Source organism: Alligator sinensis, unplaced genomic scaffold, assembly GCF_000455745.1.
Source record: "Alligator sinensis unplaced genomic scaffold, ASM45574v1 scaffold1906_1, whole genome shotgun sequence".
Lineage (NCBI taxonomy): Eukaryota > Metazoa > Chordata > Crocodylia > Alligatoridae > Alligator > Alligator sinensis.
This window is the reverse complement of record NW_005843586.1, coordinates 52,490-58,943: the sequence shown is the minus strand read 5'-3', so window position 1 is coordinate 58,943 and position 6,454 is coordinate 52,490.

Sequence of the window (6,454 nt, the reverse complement as noted above, 5' to 3'; positions counted from 1 at the left end):
AGGTAAAGAGGTGAGCACCACTGGGGAGAGACAAGGCAAGAGGCTACAAGGAACAGGGTGGAGGAAAAGAAGAGGAGAGAGGAAGAGAATGAGGAGGAAAGAAGACCAGAAGAGGAGTAAACAGGGTTGCCCTGTGGGGAGAATGACCCCAGGCACTGGACTAAATTGAGGGGGCAAGTGACTTTGACTAAGGAAGGGTTCCCAGGGGCCAACACTTTGGCCAGAGCCAATTTCATTGAGAAGGTGTTATTTGAGGACTTCAAAGTCCATCCGAAGAACTTGAGTGTGGTGGTGGCTTTTGAAAGTCACAGGGTGTGCGTGATTAGTTTTTGGAAAAGGGAAGCATATGAATGGTTCTGGGAGGTATAAACTAAATTAGTGGGCATGGGGAATTTAAGAAGTTTAAGATTTGAAGCCAGGGGAAAAGCACAGGAGAGGGTTTTATTTGTGTGCATGTTTAATGATTTATTGGAACCAGAGGATGTATCACATTGCTTAAAAGGGAGGGTAAAGAGGGTTATCTGGGTGGATAGGGTGTTGGATAAGTATGAAATATGGATGGAGTCTTGGAGGGCATGGGTGGTGTTAAAGGGAGAGGAGGAGAGTGGTGGGATCCAACACCTACCCTCTGCAATCTAAATAGGTCCGCAAAGGGGTTATTTACATTACTTTGGGCAGCTGAAGGTTTGTAGCAAATGTGGGAGGGGAGGGCATATAGCAGCTTTTTCCCAGCACACGATTTATCTTCGCTGTGGGGAAAAGAAGCACAGAGCAGGGGCTGTGAGCATGAGGAAAGTCACTTGTGGGGCATGTGGGGAAGAGGGGCACATACAGAAAAAGTGCCACTTTTCCTATGTGAAGAAAGTGAGACCACAAGAAGAAAGGGAGGAGAAGGGTATGGAAAAGGAGGGGAAGATGTGCTGAGTGTTATGGAGGGGAGCGTGGGGGAAATGGAGACAGAGGGGGAGGAAGAACAAGATGGGGGGGGAATGTGTTAGAAATGGCATTGGGGATTGAACTTGTTCCAACAAGCTTTCTTCTCCCACAAGTATCAGAAGAAAGCTTGGAGATGGAGAGAAACAAAATGGAACAAAGATGGCTGCTGGGAGAACATGGAGGAAGAAGGGGGTGGGAAAAAGAATCAAACAGAAGAGCATTTGGAAATACCCTCGGGGCAAGGGGAAACTATGAATGCAAAGGATAGGAGAGAACAGAAAAAGTTAAAAGGGAGGGCGCCCTAAAGAATTGTGTGTCAAATTCTGGGACTGGGTGGGTAAGACTTAGTTGGGGTTTTTCAGGAATTCATGGAACGGGGTGGGTGGGAGATAGTTTTGCAGAAGGGTGGTGATTCTACTATACAAGAAAGGGGATAGAGAAAAAAAGTTACAAAATTGGAGACCTCCCACACTCTTGAATGTAGACTACAAGCTCTACACATAAATACTGGCAGCATGGATGGCTGAGGTTTTAAAGCAGGTGGTTGGGGAACACAAGTCATGTGTGGTAGAGGGAAGGAAAATCGTACAGATGCACTGAGTTTTGAGGGATGTGTTCGAATATGGGAGGGTAAGGAACTGGAATTTGGTGGTGGGGAATTTAGATTTAGAAAAGGCATATGATAGGGTGAATCGTGGGTTTTTGTTTAGGGTTTTAGAGGGGATGGGTTTTACAACAGTTTGTGGGATGGATACAGGCAGTATATGCTGGGTGGGGCCTTTAGTAGGGTTCTGGTAAAGGGTTTTTTCAGAGGTCATTTTCAAATTGGATCAGAGGCCAGACAAGGGTTCCCCTTGTCTTTGATCTTATGTGTGTGTGGCATAGAGACACTGGCATGCAGGATTTGGGGGAATAAGGGCATTCACGGGGTACAGATTCCAGGGCGGGGGGAGAAGCACGGTGCTTACTCTATATGGATGATATTACAATACTAGTCAGGGATAGACTGTCATTGGGAAAAGTTTTGGGGCACGCTGAGGAATATGGGGAAGCATCTGGAGCTAAAGTGAATGAGGGGAAAAGTATTTTGTGGGCAATTGGGCAATGGGAGGGGCTTGAGGGGGATGGGTTGCAAGTGCTAAAGGAGAATTTGAAAGTGCTAGGGGTGACATTTGACTTGACTGGGACAGGAGAAAGGGCATGGGAAGAGATAGGGTCAAAGGTAAAGCAGGTATTGCGGTTATGGGGAACAAGGGGGCTTTCCCTGGGAGGGAGGGTAGAGTTGTTAAAGAGGGTTTACTACCAGTGATATTATTTACAGGGATGGTGTATCCGCCATCCTGGCTTCAGGCAAGGAAAATTCAGACTGAGTTCTGTGTTTTCTTCTAGGGAGGAAAGACTGAGCATGATGGAAGGGGAGAATTATATAAGTCGAAGGAATTGTGGGGGTGGAACTTTCCCCAAAGTGGAGGTTTTCATTTATGGACACACGGTGGCAGCCATGGGGAGAGGCGGGCAAGGAGGAAAGGGATTGGCAGGGAAATTTTGTAAATATTCATGGGGGGAGAGTGTTGAGGAAGCTAGGGGTTTTTGGGACCCGGTGGATGGAGTTGTGATCTGAAAAGCCATCACTCCATTATGCACGGTTGGGGGCCTTTGTTAAGAGAGAAGGGATTGGAAGTTTTGGGGGCAGGTGGGATACAAGGGGCAAAGAATATATTTAAGCTAATTGGGGGAAGGGGTGGTTTAACAGATGGGGGAGACTTATCACAGGAGCAGGTATGAGAGGTGTGGAAAGGGGGTATAGATAAAAGATGGAAGGCAGAACACAGGGAGTTTGAGTTTCTGAGGAGGTTATTGATGGGGAGGGAAATTCAATATAGGTGGGGTTTGGTGAGGTCAGGGAAATGCCCAAGGGAATTATGTAATCAGGAGGAGTTGGCACACCATATTTTCTGGGAAAGTTTTTGTGCTCAAAAGGTGTGGGGAAGAGTTGGGACATTTTTGCGGGGGAGTGGCTGGGGGAGAGGAGTGTCATACGAGAAGGTTATGTATGGATTGGTGGCGAAAGGGGAGAAAGAATGGGAACAGAGGGTGTTCTTCATGGGGATTCGGGTGGCAATTTGGAAGGTGAGGTGGCTATTAGTTTTGAGAGGTTTATTTTACACTGTCCAGGAATGTTTGCAGTTGGCATACCATGAAATGAAGGGGTATATAGGAGGGCAGGGATTGGGAAATGGTGAATTGGAAGGGGTTGTTTTTTCCAATGGGGGTGGGGTAAAGAATGTATGGTGGGGGTCGGGGGGGAGGGAGAAGTGTTTTAATAGGAGGGAAAAGACATGTAAAGAGAAGCCTGAACGTGTCTAAATTGGGGTTTTTTGTTTTGTTTTGTTTTTTAAACAAACAGTGGGCTGCTCATGCTATCACTTTCGAGTTAAATTACTGTTTCTCTGGTTAAAGGCTCGATGAGATGGCTAGGTAGAGGACAGCGTAAAAGTTATTTGTGGAGAAGAGATAGATTCTCATGTAGTTAGCGTTTTCTGCATTTTATGGTTTTGTTGCGGTGTTTTATGCATTACTAACACAAAAAAGAAAAGTATCCATTCTTACCAGCTTAAAAATTGCTGGAAAGACTGAGAACCACTTCTTCTTTCCCCGCACTGGGCCTGGTATTGCATCTCCTCCAGGACCAGCACCAACCCAGTCCAGCAGATTGCCATAACAACAGCCGTAAAAAAAAAAGTGAGTCAACTAGCAGCTTGTTTTCCTTTCCTCTGGTGCAGTGTGGGTTCTTGTCAGTGCTGACGGGCTAGGGAAGGCGGTGCCACCAATACGTCCGAAAGAGTGCTGGTTGCGCAAGCGACAGCACTGCTCAGGTGAGTAGCCGAAGGGTCTTACGGTTCACCAGAACAGATTTGGCTACTAGCCCAAGTCAGGGTTTTCACATAAGACCTGGCATCGCCCCTTGGTCAGAGTGCCTGTGCATGGAGGACAGAACATGGATAAACACCCCCAGGACCCAAGGAGGCCCTGATCCACTGACAAGAACACTTGAGGCATATCAGGAGACCCCCAGCTAGGACAGACCACCAACTAAGGGTTATGGAGGACCTTCACACGGGGGTGAGCCAGCGAACCCGAGTTGGCAATGAACCCCAATGCACCCCCTGCAATGTCGGGACCCTGACAGGTGGTGGTGGACCCCCAGCCAGCGGCAGACTCCGGGAGGAAGAGAGACTCTTAGAGCCAGGAATCCTGGCTGACAAGAGCCACCTCCCGGCAGAGGACCCCAGATCCCAAAGCCCCCCAGACAGCAGTGGAGCACCCTGAGTGATGGCAGATCCCTCTGGACCACCACAGCCCCTCAGCGATGACAGCAGGCCCTAAGTGGCAATGGTCCCCAGACCGCTGTGGTCCTAAAGACCACCCCCCCCACCCCCACCGAGGGCCTCCCCACCGTGGTGGGGGAGCTCTGGACCCCCCGCCACCGGACTCTCCGATGGATGACCCAGGCAAAAGTGCAGATGTGGCAGTGCTCACATTCCTTCCCTTTCCCTCCCTGCAAAGCTGCTATGCCCAACCTGCCATCCACTGAGACAATACAGGTCACACAGTGACCTGCACAAGCGCCTATGGCACTTCCACCAGCTGCACCTAGCGTTCTATTATGCCCTCTGCGGCACTGAGTATGAGGCCCTGAAGCTCTTGAAGAACCACCAGAAAGGATGCAGAGGCCATGGAGCCGAGAGGAGACCCGGCATGCTGGCAAGGTCCATTGCCCCGGCCTGTCAGACCCAGGCCATGGTGCGAAGACCCAGACTGGCCACCCCACTGACAACCCCACTGGACCAGAACTTCAGGGGCCCCCAGTGGAGAGATCTGTCCCAACAATGCCATGACACAGGTCTATGGCCAGGGGTCCCTGACTGGATGCAATGCCCCAACCACACAGCCCTCCTCCTGAACACCTGGGGCCACCCAATGCCCCTGATCTGCTGAGGATCCCAGGGCCACCTGGAGGAAAAGCCACTGGGATCCTCCCAGCTCCTGAGCATGCCAGGATCTCCAGGTGTAGAGCCCACCCGTCAGCAAAGGATGCCCACCTCATGGTAAACCCTCTGGCTGGTGGAGCTCTCCCAGACCCCCACCTTCAAGGCCTTGGTGGCCCACCTCACAGAGGAGCTCTCAGCGGGTGCTTGGCCTGGCCAACCCTGCGGGGGCAACAACAACAACAAAACACAACAAAACTACAGACCACAGCCACAGATGCGACCCAGGTGCCAGCCCTATGACCCAGTGGCAGCCTCCCAGATCCAGAAGCTGTACCAGGCCAACTGTCCCAAGGCAGTGAGAGCGATCCTGGAGGGATCCTCAGCTTTCTGCCAGGTCCCCCTGGAAACTCTGTTTAATTATTCCAGCAGGGTCTTCAACCCCCCAGCAGAAGCCGCTGCCCCACACCCTGCAACTGCTGGAGCATTGACCACTGGCCCCCCAGCAGAAAGGTTCAAGAACACCTTCATGCCACAGGAAGTGGAAACCCACCTCAAGAGGACCAGGGACACTGCCCCTGGCAGGGACAGTATCAAGTATAGTCTTCCCAAAAAACATGACTCAGGCTTCTTTGTTCTTTCTATTCTTTTTAACAGGTGCAGAGAATTCTGGCACACACCCACCACCTGGAACGGATATGATGGTCCTCATCCACAATAGGGCAGACCCGACTGACCTGGACAACTGGAAACCCATCGCCCTGTGCTCCACCATCACCAAGCTGTACGCCAGCTGCCTGGTGGCCTGCTTCACAGACTGGGCAGTGACTGGCAGGGCCAGCAGTTGGAGGCAGAAGGGCTTCATGTCAATGGAGGGCTGCTACAAACATAACTTCACCCTCCAGGTAGCTCTAGGCAAGGCCTGGAGGACCAGGAACCAGTGCATGGTGGCATGGCTGGACATCTCCAACGTCTTTGGCTCCATGCCCCAACACCACAACTTTGGCACCCTCCATGAGCTGGGCCTACCAGACGGCCTCATCCACCTGGTGTGAGAGCTCTACCATGGATACACCATGGCTGTCCGCGCCACTGATGGAGAGACTGCAGATGGGGATGAGACAGGGATGCCCCCTCAGCCCCATCATCTTCAGCTTAGCCATGGAACTACTCCTTTGAGCCATGGTAGGCAGCCCCAGCAGGCTCCACCTGTAAAGCCAGAAGTTGAGCATCCTGGCCTACACTGAGGACCTCATTCTCCTCGCCCCTGATGCCACCCAGCTGCAGCAGATGCCGGACACGACATCTGAGGCAGCCAGGTGGATGGACCTGTGCTTCAGTGTTGCCACGTGCTCCTCTCTGCGCACCAATGGCCAGCAGAAGAGCTGCATCCTGGACTGCACCCTCACGATCCAGGGCCAGGCAATGAGGCACCTGCGCGACGGCGAGGCCTACTGCCACCTGGGGACGCCCACCAGCCACCAGGCCAAGCAGATGCCAGAAGAGGCCATCAAAGGGATTGTGCAGGA